Source organism: Argiope bruennichi, chromosome 10 (genome assembly GCF_947563725.1).
Source record: "Argiope bruennichi chromosome 10, qqArgBrue1.1, whole genome shotgun sequence".
In the NCBI taxonomy this organism is placed as follows: domain Eukaryota; kingdom Metazoa; phylum Arthropoda; class Arachnida; order Araneae; family Araneidae; genus Argiope; species Argiope bruennichi.
In genome coordinates, this window is record NC_079160.1 from 87,828,029 (window position 1) to 87,854,931 (window position 26,903).

Here is a 26,903-nt window from a genome sequence, read left to right on the forward strand (position 1 = left end):
CGTATTTTCAGCAAAGAATATCTGAAAATTGGCTTGTGTGAGAAGTAATTTTAGAAATCAACCAATCATAATTGTAAATGTATTACAATGTGAATTCAGTGGTTAAAAGCCAATCTCGAAAGTTTTTATAAATCTTCCAATTCCATTTAAAATTTCACCATTTCAAGTGCCATCCTAAGAACCAAAAGAATCCTCATTAAATTTCAGCTACGCGTGTTTGCACAGTCATTTAGCAACATTTAAACACTGAACCGGATATCCTCCCATTCCAACCACATGAACTTCCCAAATAATTAACATTTACCACCTAGATCTGACTTTACCGAATCCCAAATTGGCACCCATCTTGGCGTTCGATGCTCCTTCTCAATATGTACACGGAAAACGTTCTGGAAGGACGTTCACCGGCCTCGCCTGATGGTCCAACGACCAGATCTTAATTCTTTTAAATGGAAGACGCCTCACAAAAACGACCATCAGCGGAATCGGTCACAGTCACCTGGGCAGAGAACGATTGAAGCGTGTCTCAAAACCGATTTGTTTAGCACTTGTTGATTTACACATTTCCGAGGAATAAGTGGCTACCGTTTGGTGAGAAGAAGGAAGTGAAGTGCTGTCTTGGGGTCTTTTCCTGTGGGACCTGACCCCCGCCTTCGTAGGCAGTGGAGTTGAAAGATGCGTTCAGAGACGCTGCCGGTTGTCTGATGTATCAATTTTCTTTCCATTTGGTGTGAGCAAATTGTGGTGCAAATCTATTCATACGTCACTTGATGGCCACTTGAGTAATGCGTTTGTAGTGACTTAACAATTGAAAATGAAAAAAATGGCGGTTGGATTGTGAGAATGCATGAATGATGGTGGAATGTTGTTGTTTCTTATTTCGCCAGTGAGAATTTTTCTGATTTTTAACCGTTTTGTTGAGTGATGTCAATGATTGGTATTAGATGGATGATTCGGAAACTGATTGATTTTCGCGAGGAATTTCTTCTAAACTCTAAGCCAAAAATCATTTTTCGGTTGTTGCATTGTATAAAAACTATATAAAAGTATTAGGGCTCTTTTGTGTGTAGAAAAAATTAATAATTAACTCTAAAAGGATATTTATTATTATTTTAAATAATAATGTATTAATGTGATATTTTTTAATGTAAATATTACATCAAAATGAATATTTCCAAAATAAATATAATGCTGACTTGAACATTCAACCAGCGGAAATTGTCTCCCCAGAATTTTCTCGCATGCTCTCTAATACACTTATCATATAAGAGACATACATGGCATTGGTATACAATACTTACGAAATATTAAATTTTGTTGTGAATTTAGCATTTTTACTGAACCGATCTATCGTCATATCCTTAGCGAGTTATTTGGCGATTAATCCCTGTCATATGTTAATAGCAACTACAAGTCGAATTTGTGTTTTATATACGTTTTTTTCAACCGATTAAAAAAATATGACACAATACTACGCTTGTAATCACAAATTCCAATACTAAATTTGATATATTTAAGTCACTGCATTTTTGAATTATTGCGTTAACTTATTTCTGAAAGTATAGACCAACAGACATTCAACTATAGTCTGTGTATTTTCTGTAGGCGGTTCAAGGTCACATTTTCTACCTCGTTATTGGTTGTCTGCCTCGCAACGCTGAGGCAGAAAACAGTGTTACGTTTTTTTTTTTTTTTTTACATATCTGTTAATGTATTCCGAAGGTAAGGTATTCCCGAAACGTACTGGCGTGGGAAAAAAACAAGCTTTGTCGAGACCATGGCAACGGAGAAGGAGAAAGTGTGAAGAGTAGGGAAAACGAGTAACAATGAAACGCCTACAGAAATTACACAGACTATAGTAGTTGAATATTGCTTAAAATTTAATAGATGTGTACGCTATTGACGTTAAATCTGTGTACCGAATTTTATTTATCTATCTCATTTCCCTTTGTAATTATCTTGTTAATTTATATTTGAACATCCGGGCTTACTCTCATCAGATTTTATATAAAATTTAATAGAAATCTGCAAATTTAGAGTAAATACAGCATACCAAATTTCAACAGTCTAGGTGAAAGCGCTTTTGAGTTATCTTTGTCACAGACAGACGGAACTTTTCCAAAAATGGGTTTCTCGAATTCAGGAAAGTCTACTGCGTGGAGATTTGTCAAAATCTCGAGTTCAAATACTTAGACGATTACTTACAGTGGCTCCCAAAAGTGTTCATACACCAACAAGAATCAATTAAAAACCTCATTATTTACCATTATATATTCTTATTTTTACATGAAAATTTTTTCATAGCATATTTTTGCAGTTCTTAATAAAGCAGTGAAGAATAAATTTTAATTACGATGCAAATTATTTTTTTAAAAATGACAATAAATAAAATTGCACAAAAATAGGACACAAAAGTGATCATACACTTTAAAAAAACATCACTAAATATGAAATTTTCTAAATTTTTATAAATGTTTAGTATTTAGTAAGATATCCTTTATTCTTTATAACAGCTTTTAAACGTTTGGGCATAGATTTAACTAAACGGTTGGTTACTTCTGCACCGATCTTGTTCCATTTTTCGATCATTAATGCTTTCAGTTGAATTTTCGATTTAATGTCGTGACTTCTTATTCGCACCTCTAATTCTTTCCAAATATGTTCTATTGGGTTTAAATCCGGTGATTGAGCTGGTGTTTTAAGGGTCTGAGGGCAATGATAGAGGCAAAAAAGACGAACATTCATGGCCGTGTGCTTAGGATCGTTGTCTTGGTAATACACAAAGTTGTTTAAAATGCCCAATTTTTGTGAGGACACTTTTAAATTATTATTGAGAATATTTATATAAACTCTATGATCCATTATACCATCAATGAACACTAAATTGCCTACTCCAGCCGCTGACATACACCCCCAAACCATGACACCTCCACCGCCATGTTTTACTGTTCCAACTAAATTCTTGGGATTAAGTTCTTCTTTTTTTTTTTTTTTTTTTCCCATACAATGATTTTTCCATCCAACCCAAAGATGTTAAACTTGCTTTCATCTGCAAATAAGACACGATTCCAATAGCTCTCTGGCTGGTTTATAATAGATTTGGCAAATTTAAGCCTAGCAATTCTGTTCTTCTGACTTACAAAGAATTTTCTTCGTGCAGAGTGGCCATGTATACCAGCATTCCGAAGAATTCTACGAATAGTTTCACAGGAAATAGAAGTTCCATTTGATTCATTATATTGTGAAGTAAACTTTATTGCACTCAGACGTGGATTTTTTAGAAATTTACTCACAATATTTCATTTCTTTGACTTCTAACTGACAGAATTTGAGGGCGACCATTACGAGGCTTGTTTGCAATCCTTTCTCCCTCTCTGTAACGTTTTATTATGCTTTGCACCGTTCAATGAGGTAGATTAGTTATAGTTGCAATGCCTCTAATTGATTTTCCAGCTTTAAAAGGAAATATAATTAATTTTCGTACGTCTAAACTCGTTTTTTTGCGAATGCGCGTCATATTTAAGAATAAAGTAAATAGAATAAATAATTGTGATATTAAATACTGAAATCAAACGATTTTAGTGTATTTTTCAATTAGAAGAAAAATAAGCCGCAAAAGATATTTTTATGATGAATTTAAATAAATAATTTTTGGATGTACGAAGACTTTTGTGTTCTAATTTTGTGACATTTTTTATTTATTTATTTTTTAGAACAATACTACTTGATTTTTTATAAAAATATTTGTTCAGTTTTATTAAGAACTATTTAAAGATGCTAATTAAAAAAAACCAACTAATAAATTGCTTTATTAAGAAGTATAGAACACAATTTCTGCAAATTTCTTTAGTGTACGAACAGTTTTGGGAGCCACTGTACTTTCTCTATACTACTTTACGATAAATTTAAAAAAAAGAACAATTATGTAGAAAATTAAGATTTCGTGAACCAGGAAATCAAAAGACAAAAATGCAATTATTCACTCTGAAATATTCACTATAAAATGCAATTATTCACTCTGATTACATATAAATTATTAATGTTAATAAAATTAACAGTATCCCAAAACGAGCAAATTCTTAAAGAGCTATCTACATAAGAGAATTTATATGAGCAAAATCAAACAATTCGTCGAATTAGATAAAAATGTTTTCATTTCAATACATAAAGGGATAGAATTTTAAGATTTTAAAAATATTTAATGTTCTGAAATTACCTTATGGTTGTTGTAGTTATAATTCTATTTATATTTTAAAGAAGTATATGAATTTTAAACATTCTAACTGCTATCCAGAATTAATTTATTCGACATTTATAAAATATGTATATTTAGAAATTAAACAATCCCTCCCTCAACTCATTTATTTCTTTATTTTAGTTTACAAAGTGTTCTCTAGGATTCGTAACAATATCTTAAAATGATCTTAAGTCACACAACAATGAATCGAAAATATATTTCAGTAAATTAAAAAAGTAACATATCAACATACATTGTAGTATAATGAATAACGTACTTTATTTCATAAATTTTGTTTCCATTTCGTTTATATTTATTAATTTTTTAACATTTTTTTCTCAATTAAAATAAATTCTCTATGAATTTTCTAAGGAAAATAACAAAGCTTATATACATATTCGTTTTTCTATTTTCAGTAACATTATGTCTTTTTCCAAATTTTGATTTTCTTCTGACTATTTGGAAACACTATTTAGCATTTGTTTCTCTGAATACTGTTTATACAGAAATTAAAATAAGCCAGTTGCTTAGTTGAATCCATAAACTTAATTTTTCATAAAAGCAGCCCTCTATTTAAAGTTTAGGATTATTTAAATGATCATGTGTTTTTATATACTTCTTGGTAATTTATTACATTTTTTTAATCCCAAAATTTTATTTTCATTTTTTAATACTGATAATAATAAGGAAATGCTCATAATCGGTATGATTTAGTTAGTTTCTTTGCAAAGTGTGATAGGAAACTATTTAATATTTTATTTTCTGAATCATATTCATATAAAGCAATTATTTAATAAAATGAATAAAATTTGTATTTAATAAAAAATTTCTCAACTTGAAGTTTAGGATTATTTGAAAAATTATGCACTTTTATACATCTCTAAGCAAATTTGCTCCGGTTGTTAACCTCAAAATATTTATTTTAATTTTTTAAATCAATGATAAAAAAGAACAATTTAGAGAGATCCTTTATAATGTATGTTTTTCGAAGAAAACAAATTTTTCAATACTCTAACTGCTGAGAAGCCTGGAATTTTTATAAGATATATCATGTCAAAATATCAGTGGGCAACCAAGATATTTCTTTAATTTTCATTACAAGTTTCTCAATCATTAAGGAACAACGGACAATGAAACCAAAATTTCTCATTTTCTGAAATATTGTTTATAAATATTCATGGCAATTTCACTATATTAGTCTAATGCTGTAAAAAAATATTTCATCAATATTCAATGGCAACATAAACTTATTTTTCCATATTTTTTTAAAAATAAATACTATAATTCTACACATTATTTTGCATACTTAATTCTATTGAAAATGCATTTTTTACTTCAAAACTTGTATTATTTGACAATTTTTTGAAATTAAAAAAAAATATTGTAGTACTATTGTTCGAGATTTTCAATAAAACATTCTAAGATTCATATATGATCTTTCCATGTAAAATTATATCATTATGTGTTTATACAGTATAACAGAAAAGTTCCAGGGTTATAGCTAAAATTATGATGCACATAGAGTATTTTAAAATTCCAGCACTTGCAAAAAAAAAAAAAAAAGTGCAAAAAAGTAGTAATGGCTTTATAATATATCAATACGGAAAAACTAAGCAGACGATTAAGATATAAAAGTATTTCGTTTTGCAAACGATTACTCGCCAGTCTAAATATTCATAAAAAATCAAAATGAAAATTTTTATTTTTGTTAATGCGTTTCTGTTTGTCAATTTTCATCGTCCATTGGCATTTTTTTTTACCTTTAATATTTGAAGCTTGTAAAATGTTAGAGCACTGTAAAATGATAACAGATTTTATTTAAAACTTAACATACAGTGGGAATAAGTAATTAGTAATTATTGGCCATGGAAATAACTAAATTGTAATAATTATAAAAATTATCTATTTACTAATATGTATTTCGAATTTTTTTTTATTAATATGCCCAGAATTACTGAATTGACTTCCTCATTTTATAGAAATTACTTTATGTAAAAAAATATTCCGTTAATAAAAAAAATATCATTTTATGATTAAATGACATCTAATATCTCTATTCATTGCTATGCTGAGTTTGCTATGAAAAAGCATAACTAGTAGCTACATGACTTTACAATGATAACTATTATTACAATTACAACTATTTTGGTAGAGCATTCACACATGTTCTGAATCGTTTTATTTCTATTAAAAGTAAAAAATAGCGGCGGTGTTTTCTTTTTTAAAACATGTCATTACGAAAAAAAAAATATTTTAAATGAAATGGAAAAGGGAAATGATAAAATAAACCATTCACTGCGACCATGGAAACGTGCGTTTGCTTTTTGTCATTTCCGCGGTTTTAGCACATTTTTTATAATTGATTTTTTTAATGCGAAATAATAATTACTTTTCCTTTTTAATTTAACTAAAAGCAAGAATGAATGGAGAAAAATAGTTAGTTATAAAGGAAAAAAATGTCCATTTTAGAAATCAAATATTTTATTTTTATTTTATCACTTATTGGTAGTACTAGCAATTGCATTTAAAAGACCATATATTTTGTAGCAATAATTTTGATTATAATTTAGGTGCATTTTTGCAAGTAGAATCTTTTTAAGTCATTCTTTTCATACCATTAATAATATTTTGTAAATTTTAATTTTTTAGAGGTTGGCTTTTGTACAATTTACTCTAGGTTTTTGTCAGATTCAAACATGATGTTGTTTTTAATGAGATTGATGTTCTCTAAAACAAAATATTATCTTTTTAATTGTGATATGATTAGTTTTAAGTCTTAAAATTCTTATTTAACAAATTTGATTTCTGAACGATTTTTATTCATTGTAAATATACAGCCTACGTTATAAACTATCTCTTATAACTTGTATTTATATACAAACTTATTTCTTCTATTTCGGAAACGGCTCTAACGATTTTGATCAAATTTTTATAAGGTTTGGTTTTTTAAGTTCTTCTATATTGGTGTCTTTTCTAAAAAAACGCGATTTTAACTATAAGAAATTATAACTATATATTAGAATAAGTATATTAACCGTTTTCAAGTGTGGGCAGTGAAGTTTAGTGGGCAGAACAACATGAATGATGCATGTGTTGCTGGGTCTCAGCTCACGTAGCGCTTTTTTGATTTATTTTTTACTTATGCCTTTATATCTAATATATTTACTCTTTAAGTGTATTTATATAAATGTCTTTCCTGAAGAAAAAAAACTCGTGATTTTACACACAAAGAAAAAATACTCTATTTTCCTATCTGCTCTCACGCTAACAGTACGATAAAATGCCATCTTGGACCCGGTTTCAACGTGGTACTGTTTAATTTATTTGGATTCCGATAGAAAAAACTAGTTTCGCTCTATGAATGTTTCATATTACGATTAAGGTTTGGAAACAAATTATGTTCTTCACTTGAGAATTCTCTGTATTTTTATTGAATTTATGTCAAAAAAAAACTCTTTTTATCGCCAAATGTCTTCTCAATTTGCTTATTTGAAACCTACTTTTATTCGTAGTATTTTCAGTTGTTTTTGAAAATATTTTGTGGCACATGAATGATTTGTAAACAAAATGCAACATGAAAAAAAAAATTATTTCTGTCTTCAAAAAGTTGATAAAGCTGTTCAGGTATTCTTTATAAAAAGGTAATACAACGGAATTTAATTACAGAGATCTTTGATGTGGTAGATTAATCGATAAGCGATCGACAAATCAAGAATTTTGACGTGGCAGGACAGTGGATAAATGATTGATAAAATCGGAATCTTTGTTGTTGTAAATCAATAGATAAATGATTTACATAGTCAAATTTTAAACCGCAATTTTTGATAGTCATTATTTGACTATATAAGTGAATGCTGTAAATGATGTTTTAAGATTTATTATCATTTATAATTCCTTGATCAGCCATTTCAAATAGTAGCGCATTAAACATATGCAACAAAAGAAGATCCATACAGAGGCAAATAATGAATGCTACAGACAATATTCAAATTGTCCATTCCTAAATTGGCTCTTCAACTGCTTGATATATTTATTAATTTCGATTTTGTGAGTAGTACTATATGCATTCAAGTCTTGGTGTTACATCTGACATTTCAGTTACTGCACTAAATATGGCATACATACTTCTCAAGCATTTACTTTTATAACATAACACCACTTCATAGCATTGTGACTACACTTTTATGGCTATTTAAGCCGTGTTGCGGATTTCAAATGTCACTAAAAGAAGCTGATAGTCTGACCAACTGGCCATCTGCTGTTTTCCCTTAACTGGTAAAAAAGGAGCAGGGGCTCGATTTTTTATATCTTCAAGAACAATATCCAATGAATTAGATCTTTCAAAAACATAATATAGTATTTTGATCTTGGATATTTGCATGAAATTTTTATATTTATTTCCAGCAGAAAAATAATTCTTGGTATTTTAAATTTGTTGCCATGGCAATCGATTTAATGAATTATATTTATTTCGTGAGTTTTCAGCTCATTGCCCATCTATAAAACATTTTTTATGTTCTAAAATTTTGGGGAGTCCCTATTTAATAAAGTACAGCATTCTTTTCTAGCTAAAATAAGAATTTAAAACTATAAAGGCAAATCAGATTTTTTTTGATAATAAAAGAAAAGAAACACTCACCAAAAGAAAAACTTCATCATCTTATAAACACTTCTAATATAAAACAAATACTGAATCGTTATACAAAAATACAACTGCTCCATAAACAACCTCTGACGAGGTGTGAAAAAATGGAGCTCTTCCCTCCATTTGTCAACCACAAGACACCATTAGGAGGTTATAAATGGCGAGAAAATGAAAATACCATCCGTGAGAAATGACACTGGGGTGGGGTGTCGAAACACTTGTCGGCGCGGCTCACAGATGATAGATCTAGTCCCGACGATCCCTGCGACGTTAAACACACACTCCATCGACAACCTGTATCTTCTCCATAATACTGCTGGGCTCACTTTATCATCTAGAATCGCTGGCTCGGGGACTGTCCACCCTGCACATTGTGCACCAAGGACACGATGATGACATCGGTATTGTTTATATTTGTAGTTAAACAAATTTGAAAATATAAATAATAACAAGAAAATGTCAGCAGTTGAACTTAGCAAAAGCAGGATCCATTAACATTATTTGAAAAGAAAATTCAAGGGACTAGAGGAACATTCGGATTAAAAAAGTTCGAATTAGCTAAGTTCCATTGTATTATCAGCTGGTTAATTTTGGTATTTAATAACAAAGTATAATTTTCAAAAGAAGAATGAAGAATTATTATGTAAAATCGTCAAGTCATTTTTGGCAAATAATAACATAACTGCAAAGCATAATCATCAGATGGAAATTAAGATATTTTCATTAAAAAAGTTCGAATTTGCTAAGTTTCATTGTATTATCAGCTGGTTAATTTTGGTATTTAATAACAAAGTATAATTTTCAAAAGAAGAATGAAGCATTATTATGTAAAATCGTCAAGTCATTTTTGGCAAATAATAACATAACTGCAAAGCATAATCATCAGATGGAAATTAAGATATTTTCATTAAAAAAGTTTGAATTTGCTAAGTTCCATTGTATTATCAGCTGGTTAATTTTGGTATTTAATAACAAAATATAATTTTCAAAAGAAGAATGAAGCATTATTATGTAAAATCGTCAAGTCATTTTTGGCAAATAATAACATAACTGCAAAGCATAATCATCAGATGGAAATTAAGATATTTTCATTAAAAAAGTTCGAATTTGCTAAGTTCCATTGTATTATCAGCTGGTTAATTTTGGTATTTAATAACAAAGTATAATTTTCAAAAGAAGAATGAAGCATTATTATGTAAAATCGCCAAGTCATTTTTGGCAAATAATAACATAACTGCAAAGCATAATCATCAGATGGAAATTAAGATATTTTCATTAAAAAATTTCGAATTTGCTAAGTTCCATTGTATTATCAGCTGGTTAATTTTGGTATTTAATAACAAAGTATAATTTTCAAAAGAAGAATGAAGCATTATTATGTAAAATCGTCAAGTCATTTTTGGCAAATAATAACATAACTGCAAAGCATAATCATCAGATGGAAATTAAGATATTTTCATTAAAAAAGTTCGAATTAGCTAAGTTCCATTGTATTATTAGCTGGTTAATTTTGGTATTTAACAACAAAATATAATTTTCAAAAGAAGAATAAAATCATCAGATGAAGAGTAAAATATTTTCATTTGAGAGAATCATATGATTTTTGGCTGTTTTCAAATATCAAATTATACATCTGAAACCTAAAAAATACAAACAATTCCTTTTTAATAGGTAACTACGTTAAATAATCTTTTTTCTTTTCTTTTTTTTGCTAAAAAAAGAGATGTTTTTTATTTAATATTTTTAATGTTTGAACAGATTTCTTTATAAAACTGTTTGAATTTTGTATCTAAATCTAGCTTTTGTGAAGTTACAATGAATTTTATATGTGCACTAACATACGTCTTAGTGCTATTTTACATCTTTAGATGCAAGTTTTTCAAATTCTAATGTTTGATAGAATTTTCTTAAGGAAAACATCATAAATTAAAATTTAATGCATATTTTTTGTTTAAATTTTGTAAAATAATTTCCCAGTATACTCTGCAGCTCCTGAACTCGAGAATAAATAATCTACTCATTTAGAAATATTTTATAGTTGCTCGGTGCTTCACAATGTGAAAAAGATTGGACATTTTGTGTCATTTATCAGATGGAACCCAATATTTAAAGAGTGGATAGAAATACAGCTTTTTTTTAGTTCAGTAATTGGATAATATATTTCTTAAGTTATCTGCTAAAATTTAAGCAAATTATTTAATAAACGTCTAAAATAGAAAATTTTTGCTTTATACCGTTTTTAGCAAAAAATAAGCACTTTTTTTAATTTTTTAAAAAAAACTTTTGCCGCTTAACTGGCATAATTTAATTCCATATACGTTTTTTTTCAATATATTTTATGCAAAAATTAAGAATTATAACCATTCTCGTATATTTTTAAAAAAATTCACCCCGAACATAATTGCATACCTTTCCATTCCAAACATAATCCCCCCCCTCTCAATTTTCTTTTCTTTTTTATATAATCTCCACATAAAAGACATAACATATAAAAAATACAAAAAACTCTCAAATCGTTTCTTAACATATAATGACAAATGGGATCGCACTTTTTTGTAATCTTAACAACACTCCTAGCAATGAAACAAATAAGAAAACAGCAATATTTTCACATTCTTCATAACTGTCTGATGGTTGCTGAAGTAGCTAATGTGGCGCATGACATAAGGACACTCGCCAGAGTCCCAGAGGTCGGCGGGACGTTGAAGGACCCTAATTGTGCTCTTGTTTAGAAATGGAGGGTGAAGTCCCCCGACACCCAGCACGTGACTAAAGATCATTCGATAAAAAAAAATCGTTGCGTCATATACTGTGACATATAAAAAAATTAACGACTCAATTTTCCTTTAGCAAGATTCGTGTTCGTGTAAACTGCGACGTGTCATGTTCGTTTCCCATTTGGGAATCAAGACAAATATATCAGATGTTAAAGATCAAGAAAATCGCATGCAAGTCCGATGTTCATATGTGTATGTGTGTGTCTATATAATTTTATCAGTATAATATATATAATTTTATCAGCTTTTTCCATGAAAATTGTTGGAAGATTTTTGACCTTTTTCTCGCAATCTTAAAGTTGCCTGAATGAAAAGTATAGAAATTATTCGGAATGAATGTAACTACAAATTCTGTAAATCATGGAACGAATTTTAGTTATTATCACTCTCATTCCTAGATTATTCTTCTGCAGGTACTTCAAGATATTGGAACGCCCGAATTTTTCTTTCAAAGACGGGGGAAATTATCTACTCCCTCCCCAGGAACCGCAATGTTAATCCGGATTCTTAAAGAGTCGATGTACTGGCAAGTCAGTCATCTAACTCTCCGACCCGCCACGAAGGCACAGGGATTTAAACCATAAAAACTGAATGATGACCGCCGCAACAGCAACATTGGCGGGAACTGTGGTTGAGTCCTAAGGGCCATCACCGGCCACGGTACAAACCTCCCCGAAGGAAGTACGTCCCGTCATCGATGGGAGGAGTCAGATCCCCCACCTATTTGTGTACCCTCCAGGGTGGCGAGTTCCAACCATGATGCCGGACGCATCTCATTCTCATTTCGAGGTACCCCCGGGAGGTTCGATGTATTGGCAAATGAAAAGAGAACCTTGTTTATTATTAATAAGCAATTGTATGCTCGGATATGTTTTTATCGGGTGTAGATATTTTAGCCATGACATTTAATGAAAAGAGGAGGAATTTCGCAATGACATCTAGACACCATAGTTTTGTTGAAGGGCGTTTAGGGCCTCCAAGTATTTACAGAATTATTCATTATTCATTATTTAATAGATATTTTTATATAGTTTTGGAGAGAAGTGTTAGTTTGATGTCAGATTCTAAAGGTAAACAAAAGTTAGTAGGAATGAATCAGAAAAAAAATCTGTTGTAGCCTAATGCTTACATTTCACCGCTGTTTCCTTGCTCTTGAAAATAAAATCTACACAACTAAATCTTCCATGGAAATTCATTTGGGATGATATGTCACATATTAGAATGATTTTATATTCTTAGAAACTTATCCATTTTCTATAGAGATAATGTCCCACGGAGGGTGCCTCGTAATTGTATATATTCCGATATGGTAGTTGGCTCTCACCACTCTTGGGTACACGAAAAGGCTCTTCTCGTCGATGGCTGTACCTACATCCCAAGAGAAGGGTTTTACCATGGAACTTGATGGCCTTTAGGACTCAACCACAGTTCCCACCAGTGTTGCTATTGTGATGGTCCGATCATTCAAGTTTTTCCGCGTGTCTTACAGTGGGCCGAAGTAGCTAGTTTGTGATGGTTCTATAGAGATAATTGATTTCTTGTGTAGAAATGTATTAGATAGAAATTTGCACCGTCAGAAATTAAAAGAAAGTAGAGGTGGTATCAAAAATATTAATATCCAGTTCATGAAACTATTAATTCTGGTAATTGTCTTCCTTTTTAAAATGTGTTAGATAGAATTATGTCAGGAACTAAAAGTGCAGAAGAGGTGGTATCAAAAAGCATTATGACATGTTCCGAAAACCTCAAAAGATAAAACCGATATCCAAACATCCTGTAAATAAAGAGACATAGTATTGCGTCTATCAGTAGATGTGCGATTCGAGATTTTTTAACCTCGTGTGTGGCAACTTGAGAATTCTAAATTGGAATAACTGAACCAATGTGGAAGCTTCACGGGAATTCAAAGAAATCTACTTCAAAGACGTTGCACATGATGTACCAAGTTTATGGTGATGAGTCTTGCAGAATCGTTTTGAGTGTATCGTACGTTTCAAGAATGGGCGAAATCAACGAAAGACATGAAGATCAAATGCAAATCACATAAGATACAACTAATATAATCGATTGGCCATTCGTACTACACAAACAGCTTTACACCTTTTGAGTACACGGGATATGAGAATTTCAGAAACTGTAAGAACGTTAGGAACTTGCATGACGGTTAAGCAGGTTCCTTTGAAAGTGACAGTGTGTCTGCTACATAATAGTGTGTTCAAATATAGGTATCAATAAAGTAATTTCTTCATAACATTAGTAATCTTAATAATATTTATAACATTTCTTCATAATTTTGATAGTCTCTTTGATATTTCTCCTATATCAAATGTGGCAAATGCTTTTATTATTACATTATTTTAATTTCCTTAAAATCATGAGGGAAACAAAAAGGCCTCTTTGTCTTATCAGCTACTTTAGATGTCAAGACGTGAACTGCAATTATATCGATGGCTTTAAGATATACCCTTTCATATTAGAGCCACTTTTGCGGTGTCTTGAACAAGAGAAACGGGATACGAATCTGGACTTTGCCTATGATCCGCAACTTAAGCACGGGATCGAAGCACGGGAGAACAAAGATTAAATTGGCCGCGTGAGGATTTGTAATTCGAAGTTTTCCACAAGCATGTACGCACATTTTCTTGAGAAGTTCCTGTTTGTTTACTATCACCAAGAGCATAAGATAATTTAATGCTCATTTTCAGAAGATATTTTTTCACCTTTCCCCCTCACTATGCGATAACGGCTACTTGGTTAAAAAATTCTTAAGAGATTAATGCCAACATGCCATTTTGGAACATAGCAGAATCTTCAATTCTGAACATTGGCCAGATAAAGGGGGTGAAAATTTTCCGGAAGATCCATAATTATCATTCATGCTCTCCATTGGAAAGATATTTAATCAGCCAGATTTAACATTCGCTAAGCCTTGCACACATAGATTCTTAGCGGAATCCATTCTTGAATCACGATTCCAAAGTCATTCCAAATTCAAAATCGTGACCCAATCTCTAGTCACCGCCTTCTCCAAAAAATCCCAGATAATCAAAAAATATATAAAAATACAATGAAATCGATATATAAATCAAATGTTTTCAATTTATAATGTAATTTAAAAGGATCACAAGCTGCTTTAAAAACATTTAAAGAAAGATATAAAATATACCTTAAAAAAATCTTTCTAGAAGAAGATATTACTCATTTTTTTTCACTGGAAAAATAAGAATAAAGAAGAATAAAACTTTCTGTGTAAACATATTTATGGGCCTGACAACAATTCGCAGTATTATTCCGTGATGCAGACAGTTCTTGAACCAGCATCTATATTTATGTAACAAAAATTAAAATGAATTTCAAAACCGCTGCCATGTGCTGCTGTTCCCAAGATAGGACCAGTAACCAGTTGCTAAGATTGTCACGCAGTAGAATACGGTTTTAATTCTCTGTTTGGCCTGCTGGAATGAAGCACTTTAATTCGAAAAATACTGCACTTTCTTATTAATTTCAAATGTCTTAAGCGAAGAATATAGGCATAATTATGTTATTTAGAGAGAGCAATTCTGAGAAAATGCAGAACCTGATAATTTAGATTTTTTTTGAAGGAATTATTATTATTATTATTATTTTCTTTACTTTCTCTTATACGTAGTATAGTATAGTAATCGTCCAAAAATTCGAACTCGAGATTTTGAGTTGAGGGATGGGATGAAGAGTAATATATTTTCATCTGAGAGGATCACATGAGTTTTGGCTGTTTTTCTACAAAATTCAATTTTTTAAGGAAGAGTAAATTATTACCATGCTGGTTTACTTTCTCGTATATGTAGTGTAGAGAAGATATAGAAATCATGAAGAAATTCGAACTCGAGAATTTGATGAATTTTCACGTTTTAGAGTTCGAAAAACCCATTTTGGAATAATATCTGTTTGTCTGTAACAAATATAACGCAAAAAAGGTTTGAGATAGACTTTTTTTGCCAGTATATACTTGCAGAAGCATGTAAACGCGATAATTAAAAAATGCAATGACTTAAATATATCAAATTTAATATGGGATTTTATGACTGCAAGTGTGGTTTTGTATCAAATTTTTACTTCAATCGGTCAAGAAAAACGTGTCTAAAACACAAATTCCATTTTTGTATAATATTAATGAAATTTCCACCTTCTCGAGTTTAGACCACCCTGAGTTCGAAAAACCCATTTTTATAAAATATCCGTCCTTCTGTCTGTGACAAAGATAGTTTAAAAACGCTTTGAGCTAGATGGTTGAAATTTGGTATATGTTCTTTGCACCAAAATTACAGATATCTTTCAAATGTTGAGTAAAATATGTTCAGAAGAAGTCCGTATTCCCTGCTGCTCGAATATAAGTTAACACGGTAATTACAAAACGAAGAGAGTTAGATAAATAAGATTCGGTAAACAGAGTAAACATCTATAATCTAAACATCTTACAAATTTTGAGCCAAATACAACAAGGGATTGACCGCCTGTAGGTTTTGTACTTCCAGAAACTTGTAAAACCGATCATTCAAAATGGCAGTGACTTAAATATACCAAATTTGGTATGGTATTTTGAGACTTCAAATGCAAATTTTGAGCCAAATACAACAAGGGATTGACCGCCTGTCGGTTTTGTACTTCCCGAAACTTGTAAAACCGATCATTCAAAATGGCAGTGACTTAAATATACCAAATTTGGTATGGTATTTTGAGACTTCAAATGCAAATTTTGAGCCAAATACAACAAGGGATTGACCGCCTGTCGGTTTTGTACTTCCAGAAACTTGTAAAACCGATCATTCAAAATGGCAGTGACTTAAATATACCAAATTTGGTATGGTATTTTGAGACTTCAAATGCAAATTTGTATTCAGATCTTTGTTTCAATCGAATAAGAAAAACATATTTAATCACAAATTCGACTTTTGGATACTATTAACCACATTCCAGGGATTAATAAAAAAAAATAAAAAAAACTTGCCAAGGATGACAAGATAATAAAAATGCTAAATTCACGCCATAAGGTAGTGTTCCGTACATTAGTGATTTACAAGGCGTTCTCTAGTAGGACAAGTGTATCAGAAAGTATCCGAGAAAATTTTGGAAAAAATACACTTTTTTTTTCTTTTTTACCTATTTCGGATGTAAAACACGGATACAAGTTACAAATGACATTAAATGCCCCACAGTTCAGCTATTTTTTATCACCCTAATTTGAACTTTAAAATAATTATCAATTCAAAAGTACATAAATGCAAAAACCCCTGAATTTTTTTTTTTTTTTTTTTTTGTGCTTTAATGAAAACATTTTTGAATTATTCTCATAATTCATGAATTTTGCTACGCTGAATATTTCGATAAAATAAGAGTATTTCATCGAAAAGAAGTATTTTTGGTTTTAAAAATGTGATCATATTTTATTCTCTGTTTTAAAGTAATGATTAAATAATATGCTGTTTTATACAACTTTAAAAATTTTAATCCGAAGAAAGTATTCGTCGTAGCTCAAAAATTATCTATTTGTTAATACCTATGTTTGATTCTCGATGTTATTTGTTTTTCATTTCTGAAAATTCTTAAATATTTTTTTAATTATTTATTATCTTAATTATAATTTACTGAGTCGATTATTTTGCTTAAAAAATAAATGTTTCTTTTATTTTCGATAATCAAATAAATCTCTTGTAAATAAACACATTAATTAATATATTGTATATAAATTTAATTTTATAATGTTAAAAATATTTTTTATAATTTCTATTTAAAGTAAATGGCAACGCGCACTCATATTTTTTTTAATTTTGAATAATTAAATAAATTATTTGTAAATAAACATAGTAATTAACTGTCTGTAAAATTTATTTTGTAATGTTAAAAATATTCCTTAACATTTCTGTATAAATGAATTGCAACAAGCAAGTTTAAATTTGTTTTAAAAATGGCTATTTTAATATCCTAGCAGTATAGAGGAAAAAACCATGCGTATATAGAGAAAATGTCTTTTCCTTTGACAAATTAGATTTAAAATTTGACATATATCTACATATTACTTATATCTAATTAGTATTAATAAAATATAGTATGAAATATTATATAGTATAGTATAGCATATTATTATATAGTATAGCATTTATATAGTATGGTATAACATATTACAATATGAAAATAAACAGAGTACGTATAAATAACTTATAAATTTTATTTTGTAATATTAAAATTTTTATTTTAGCATTTCTACTTAAAGTGAATGACAACATAGACGTTTAAATTTGTTTTAAGAATGGCTGTTTTAATACCTTAGAAGTACAGAGGAAAAAACTATACATATTTAGAGAGAATGTCTTTTCCTTAAACAAATTAGATTAAAAATTTTACATATATCTACATATTGCATATATCTACATAGTACATATATCTACATAATACATATATCTACATAATGCATATATCTACATAATACATATATCTACATAATACGCATAATATCTACATAGTACATATATCTATATAATATGTATAATATCTACATAGTACATAAATCTACATAATATGTATAATATCTACATAGTACGTATATCTACATGGTACATATATCTACATAGTACGTATATCTACATGGTACATATATCTACATAATACGTATACTATCTACATAGCACGTATATCTACATAATACATATATCGCCGTATTATATATCTCCAATACCAATGAAATAAGTACAGGACAAATTTCATTAATTCCGCCGGTTAAATTTTTGAACTGTCATCTTCGCGTATATACTGATATCCAAATAAGGTTTATTATAAAACTATTTTTTTTTTTTTTCATTCAGTGAAAGTTGGAAGCTGTAAAATTCATAAAAAAAACTCGTGGTGATCGAAAATTCTAAAACTTTTCTCCATTACGTACATTTTTTTATGTGCGAAAAAGTAAAAAGACCATCATCGTACCTGATCAAAAAATCAAGCCAATTTAACGACGACTTCACTTTCGGCAGTTCATCTGACAGCTACAGTTACAGATAAATAACGAGTGTTCTCGGCCTACCGGATCTATTGAAAAAACGTTTAATTAGCAGCGGAGGCATTAGCTCCTATTATCGGGGGGACTTTCCGAACCGCCCAAAAGTAGCCTGCAGTGTGTTTTCCTCCAATCCGTCTTGACACACGGACCTATTGATAGGTGTTACTTTTATTGATTGATCAGAATCTCCGCGTGATTATTAATAAATAACAATAATAACACCAAAGAAGAAGCCGATGCCTTGCAACCCTACCCCCCTCCCGTCTTGGAAGACGTTCCTTTTGTTTTTGTTAGGTTGGTGCTGCAGCAATAATTCTTCACTCCAGTTGGGGTTCTCATAATTCTTAGGCCTAATGATAGGCCAGCCCATCGGTCGTAATGAGCATCTCGTATATAAAAGCGTTGTTTTCTATTTGGTCTGGGTGATTTCTTGCCACCTGCAGCTCGGTGAAGTGAAATGGGTGAATTCGGTGCTTGCTAATGACCAATCGCTGGGATTCTAGGGAAAGGGGGGTTGGATGTCACGATCGGTCTGAAACACAAAGGGATTGGAAGCTGATCAGATTTATTTCTTTTTATCGTTTGGTTTTGGTTGGAGATATTTTCTCGGTATCCGGTGTCTGGTTAATGTACACCTGTTTCAAAGTTAGACGATGATTCCCGAGTGCCACGCACTTTTTATACACATTTCCTGCGGTTAAGATAAATTGGAATTATTTTTTTCTTCTGATAAACTATTCTTTTATGAATGAAGAAGTGATATTTTTTTATTGGGTAGGCCGTATAAATAAGTATTCGAGACAAAATGCATGAATTAGAATCCTTTCATGAATATCTCTTTAAAAGCAAAAGCAACTTTTGTATAAAATGTTAGAAGATACAAAATCCTTTTATCGTCTTATTTTTTAAAAAATTAAAACATCATTTGAATCAGGTGATTTTTAAAAAATCACTAAGAGCTAAATTTCCCCAATATTTAATATTTGCTATATTAGCAATTGAAAATTTTCTTCAAAACTGCTGAAGTATTGCAAAGGTTTTTTTTTTCTTTTTTTTTCTTCTCTTGTTTGAGCTTACATTTAAGCATGGTTGAAATGGCTATCTAAGCACGTATTTACACGAAGAAGAAATAAAAAATAAAATAAAAAAAGAGTAGCCCAAAGTATAAAAAAAGACGGGATCTTTGTTAATTTTTAAATAACTAAATTTTAATTTGTTCTTTTATTTGGGAAAGTTTACGGAATTCTTTCGCGTTCCTTAAATAATAAGTTTCGAAAATTTGGTTGAATTCTTAGAAGGAGATATGGAACGTACATACAGGAAACAAGAAAAATGTTTCCCTCTTCAGAAGGTTCTAGAAGGCCTTCTATCGGTTCAAATGAGGTAAAATTTTAATTACAGATTGTTTAAATAATGCTTCTAACATTTACTAAACAAAAAAATTTTTAATACAAAACTGCTCCTACAGCCGGTGCTGTAATATTCATAAAAACATGTAATATATTTTATAAATGTTAAATAAAAAAAGTAACATTAAAAGTGCTAAAAATGCCCTCTTCATGTTCAGCAATAAACTATAATCGCAAAACCATATTTTCAACAACTGACCAGAATAATACTGCCGGAATATCAAGAAAATGGTCGCTTACTGTCCATCAGATTTGACACAGATGCTGGCATTTGCTGTTAAATATGTCATTCAGGTAATTCCCAGACAAAGTCGCAAGGGGCAATACCTGGAGAATGAGGAGGCCATGTTAGTGAAAAATGATACCTGATTACCCGGGCATCTGTGAAATGCTGTCTTAGCAACTGATTTACATGAATATCAATCAATGTGAGGTGTTACGCCACCCTCCATAGAAGTGATATCCTGAAGGTATCCATGTTGTTGAAGCTTTGGGGGTCACAAAATCCTTCAGCATATCACGGTCTTGTGACGTAACAGGTTTAGATTTCGTTTGCAGTTATCTGTTCCCAAAAAATATAGTGCAGTGGTAAAGGTAGCCTTATAACCATATTATACTGTAACTTTTTGAGGAGACAAAGGTTGTTCATGGATAGCTTGAATGTTTTCCACCGCCTATATTCGACAGCTGTGGGTGTTAATTTTACCAGTTGAGGCAAAAGTGAGTCTCGGCCACAGAATATTCCATCACCAAGTGACATCAACCACTATTACAGCAAGAAACTGAAGTACAAAAGCTGTACGAACGCCTGAATCCTCATCCCACATTAGGTGCATAGTTTATTTTGTAGGGATACAAATGCAAAATTCAAAGTACGAATTTTTGTAATGAATGCGGCATATTTAACACACAGGGAACACTCACACTACCATGCGAAGACAGACTGCTGGTTTCAACGAAAGCGGTAGCCACATTTTTGATGTTAAAAAACGAAATTTGCTTTTGTTCTTTACCTGGAAGAATGCCAAGTTGCCCTGTTCTTTCAAGTTTGTGTACCATCTTGCATAGGCACATGAAGACATTAGAATCATCGTATCCATTTCACTCAGTGGAATTCTTTTACAGCTGCAACGGAGTTCTGCCGATTTTGGTAGAACAAGTTTAGCAGTAACTCTTTTTGCAACATAGGCATATGTGCAGAAAAAAAAAGAAGGTTCGTCAGAATTTGTCATGTTTCATACAAAGTATGATGCTAATAGACTTGTACTATTTACATTATTCTGCAGATGATACAAAATTAGCATTGCGCGGCAAATGATGTTTTCAATTTTCAATACATGTAAATAAATGCGATTGTGTTAAAGCGCCATCTGTTGGAAAATTGTGATACCAAAATTTCCTATTTAATAAATGTCAAGTGTATCGTTTGAATTATCTGAATGTTTTCAAATTTTATCTTGTATGAGACAATAGAGCATATTCTAAAGTCCTTTGAAGTAGGAAGCTTATTTCTTGCTAATCCTGCACAGACGTAGCCACAATGACTTTTACTTACGTTTGAGATAAGCTTTATTGGCTTCAATAAAGATCATGCTGTCAGTTAAAGCTAAATTAACAAAAAATAAATGCTGCATATGTTCGTCTATTTTGATTTTTTTAAAATACAAGTCTATTATGTGAAATCCGATTAAGATTTAAAAAAATTATTATTATAAATTTTTTAATAAGAGAATATGTAAAAAAAATTGAACAAATACAAAATAAACCACCTTTTAGAATAGAATTTTGAAAAAATGTTTTCAATATATTCATTTTTTAAAACAATTCACAAATAATTGCTTGATCAAAGCAATAATCTTCAAAATCAATAAATTGAGTTTAAGTTCAAAATTTGTACAATGATTCTTTAAAGCAGTCAAGTGATTGCTTTCGAAAAATGTAACACTTTTTTCGAATCCACTACATTTCAAAATATATTTGAATGCATTTGTATTTAAGACTTGTCAATTCAAAATTCGAATGCATTCGTACTTAGATCTTGTCAATTCAAAATACAATGACTGGTTTTTAGGATCACCATTTGTAACTTACAAAAATTATTCTGAAGATATATAAACCCGCAGTTGCTCAAATAAAAAAAATAAAAATTTCTGTCCATTTTAAACTGCTTAATTTGAAACAGTTCTTTTTTACTAATTTGCTACAAGAAGAAATTCTGAATATAGACTGTAGGTGTGAAAGAAATGATATCGACTATTTCTGACTTTTATATGAATACATTTTTATGATCATATCTACCTATCCAAACAATGACTTGAAGAACTTTATTAACGTCACATTTTCTTTAAATCTCTTTCTGAATAAAATGAAAAAGAAACTAAGAAATGCCTTTCCTTAAGTGTAACGTGTAATTCAACAAAATAACATTTTTAAAAAAGGAACTAGAAATAATTTTTCAGATGTATCTGTTGAAAATATCTGTTCTATTAATAAAAATTCCCTATCAAAAGGTTATGAGTTTTCTTTCTACTGAAGACTTGACATAGTTGTTTTTCCATATAATGATTCTGGCGTTATCAGACCATAATTTTGGAACTATTATTAGTAGGCGAATTTTATGCCATGACAGAAATAAAAACATTCCTTTCGGCAAACTGGAAGGCGAAAGTATATCTCTTAAGAAGAAGAAAGATTTACATCTAAGTTGCTATCTTGCTACATAAATTGTTGATATTAGAATTAGTTAATATTACGGCATGGAAATCGCTTTTCAGCCCATAACTTCTAAGATATTGAAGTTATCCAAAGAACTTTAAGTACAAAAGTTGTTTTTCTTAATGAGGTGTTAATTTGGTTAAATGGATTTATTTTTTTAACTTCAATATCAAAAAAGTTCACCCGGCTCCCCCATTTACATCTCTTTTTAGCTAGACAACCCATTTACTAATTCGTCCGAGATTTTTACATTTCTAATAACATAATCCAAGCCAGTTAAAATCCAACCAAAAATACTATCCTGTAAACAAAAGTAGCTATCCTGTTATATATGGGGTTCTAGCTACCATAATCGATGAGGAACTGAAGAAATTTTCCAGAAGTCCTGTCATGAGAACCATTGCAATAGGTAGCCTTCATATAGGAATCTACTTAAAATATATTATGCAATCAGTAATATAGTTTCTATTATCGTCTTTTAGAATATTTCTAGTATTTGAGAAGTTCTTTTATAATTGAAACCATAACGACACACATAAATAAATACATTTTATATTTTCATTAATGGAATCTTCAGAACGTGCGCGCACATAGAAACAATAAATATTCAGAAGATATTTACCTGGACGAGAGTGGCAACACGGAGGTAAATAAATTTAATAATTAAAAATGTTTATGATATATTCAATGCATAATAATGGAACCCCGCATGCTAAGTAAAATGTGTAAATTTACTTATTTACTCTGCTTTATTTAGTCTTATAACATACATAGTAATAGAATATAACAGAAGATAGTCAAAGAACCATCAATTCTTTATAATTCAATTTCTTAAAAATGATAAATTATTATATGTTTTGATATCTTTCAGCAAATAATAAAGCACAAATTTTTAAATTTTAAAAATTTGAGTTAAAAATGATAAAAAAAACCTGTAGAAAAAAGATATTTCTGTCATATTGTGTTATAATATTTTAATTTTTATAAAATCAAAGAAATATGAAATAACTCCAAGGAATTGTTTCGTTTATTATAACATTATACAAAAGCTTGCTTAAATATTTTTTCTCCATTATTCACAATGTTTCCATCACATCGTCCTCACCAGTGCGAGGCGAATTAGCTTCAAATTAATTTCATCGATTGCCACCCGTTTTAGAGTAAATGTAACACAATTTCAGGAATCAGCACATACCTGATTCAGTAACAATTGAACCTAGGTGTTTATTGGGGATTTAGGAGCAAGAGAAATCGCTTAAAATAAAATTACAGCATTCTGCATAGAAATTTAATATGTTTAAGAGATATAAAATTCGGAGATTTTTTTTTTTAAATTTTGGAGTCAAAATATTTGACAATAGTAATACTTTATGTATTCCTCGTATATAAAAATAAATAAATAAGTAAAAATAAAAGTATTATTATAAAAAGTATGGTATATGCTCTCATAATCATATGCATACTTTTTCATTCCTAAATACCTAATCAGGCGCAATTTTTATATATTTTTGTTTAAATATTTCAACATTAATTAAAAAATTTTGATTGCAATTTTTGATTGAAAATTTCAACGCCTTTTTTTCATGAATATAAACAGAAAATTTTTTCATGAATATCAGAAATGAAAGGGTTATAGTATAATTTCAAACACCTATCGTGGATATATAAAATGCTGTTTCATTTCAAATATTTTTGGATGAACAAATTATGTTTTAAAAGAAATTACTATACATTTTTCTGAATTTGAACTTATTTATTTTCGTATTTTTTTTTATTTTTAAAATTATATACATATATTTAATCGTTGTTATTATCGTCTGAAATGTTGCTTCTGCTAACCAGTGCTATTTTACTATTCAGTTCTTAAAGGAATTATGAACAATATTATTATCATTGTGCTGCACGCAAAAGGTCATATACCAAAATTTACACTCAGCAGAACATAGCGTATTTCGATGAAACTGATAGCGATATGTAACATATTGCGTCAACATGCAACTGCTATATATCATATACAACAATTCAAGATCAGAAATAATTAATTTATATCAATAAAAAGTTTTGATAAATTATACATACCAATTCTGATATGACAATGAAAAAATGTAATTTAATTTTCTTCCTTCATTTTTTTTTTATTTACCTCCTTTATATTCTCCTGCTCTTTTTTTTTTTTTTTTTTTTTTTTTTTTTTGTTCTTGAGAACTCTTCTCTGACATTGTTTGATATTTTTTCAAACAATAACAAATTCTTCAACTTTGCTTTTAAGTAGGAAAAATTGATTTGAACAATGAATGAATTGACTTTTATAGTCGTTGAACAATAGCTGGGCATGTTGAAAAACACTTAGGTTTTAATTTTAAGATCCGCATGCATCTGGTTAATAAAACTCATCAATTAAAAGGAATAAAGTTTTTTTTTCTATATTGTAAATATCCAGAAACATTTATTGCATTATTTTACTTCCATATTTTTTATTCTGATTTAAGCAAAGCATCTCCTGGCAGTATTCTCTTTCTGATTTAATCAAAAAGTACACGATCAAGCATAGATTATTTTTTTAAAATTTTAATAAGGCAGCTATTTTCTGCTACCATTTTTCTATATATATGACTGTTTCTCATTTAAATTATTCTATCATATGAAAAAATCTCCCAATTAGAAAGTTTCAAATATATATTGTTTTTGTCATCGATGATTAAATGGCGACTCTCAGATGATTAAATAATATAGAATAATTGAATAGTTTTGTTATTGAGACCCTGGCTATGAATCAATTCAATTTAATTGTGCAAAAAAAAGAATACGTCACCTTTTTCTGAATATCGCTATTTATTACGAGTTTTACCTGATTATGTGAAGAATTTGAAATTCAAAACTCGGTTAAAACAATAAAAATGCAAAAATATTATTTAAAATATATAATATATAATTATAGAAAAATGTTACAATAACATAATTTTTATAAAGTCTCTAACATATATTCATATAATATATTTCAAAATATGTATTATCTAAATGTAAATATCATTGTAAATTCTTATTTATATGTATGCATCACAAATATATATATAAAAATATAGTTGGATATATCTTATTGTATGCATTTTGGAGTAGAAACGCCATTGCATAATTCTGTCTAATTATAATTTCCAAAACCAGAAATTAATTTTTGACTGAAGCTTCAATTTAAAAACTAAATGATATATATTACTAAGAAAAAATTCCATCAAAAATTATTTTTTCCTAACTGATCTGCTAAATGTTAGTTTATATATTGGCATATGTTATTAAAAGTTATTCTCGCATATTTTAATTGAATTTCAAAATATAATCATTTTGTTAACGTTGATTGAAACAACGAAGAAGATTATTTTTCAAAATTTGGCTTTCCGAGTTTTACAGTCGTTTAATCAATTGCTTTATGTGGCATAACTATGACGCATTTTTCCATCATGGTAACTAATAATTTTATTAATCTTGACTGTAGCAACGAGGATCAATTTTAATAAGATATGAATTTCCAAGTGTAAAAGGTCTTTCATTTAATGTTTTATGTAACTCTAATGATGATGTATTTTTTCCATGCCATCAAAAAGGCATGTGCCATGTCAAAAAGATAAATCTAAAATAATTTCCTTAAAAGGAATATCCAAAAATGTACAAACACTCACCATTTCTTAGCGATACAGGTGAGACGCCGATACCATTGATTCCGTTATGATCAAAAGCACGCAACCAATGGTTGGGGGTCAGCATGACGAGGTGCAAACGATTTTCTCCTGGAGCAGACGATTCAAAATAACACGCGGCGCTCGATTACAAAAACCACTTGCAATTCCAAACGATCGGGCACCACGCATTCCACGGGATGGAGCGAAGAACGGATGGACAGAGTGTGAGGGGGTGTAGGGGGTAGGGGATGTGGCAGAAGGACAGTTGCAGACGATGAGCGAGTGTCCGCCAGTGAGAGCGCCGGGATGATGGGGAGGAGGCCGGACCGCACCTGCGCTCAGGATCGTTTGCGGGGGTGGAGAGGGTTACTTACCGGTAACCATTGGTGATAGCTGTGGTTTGGTGTCGTACTGGA

The 26,903-nt window shown here is 30.0% G+C and overlaps 1 protein-coding gene across 1 annotated transcript in view; it reads right to left on the bottom strand.

Moving 5' to 3' along the window:
* Nucleotides 1–26,563, bottom strand: part of LOC129989061 (zinc finger protein basonuclin-2-like) — a 312,172-nt gene extending 285,609 nt beyond the window's left edge. Inside the window, exon 1 of the mRNA XM_056097380.1 lies at nucleotides 26,488–26,563. The gene's annotated coding sequence lies outside the window, so the exon portion shown is untranslated. The remainder of the gene's footprint in view (nucleotides 1–26,487) is intronic.
* Between the last annotated feature and the right edge of the window lie 340 nt (nucleotides 26,564–26,903).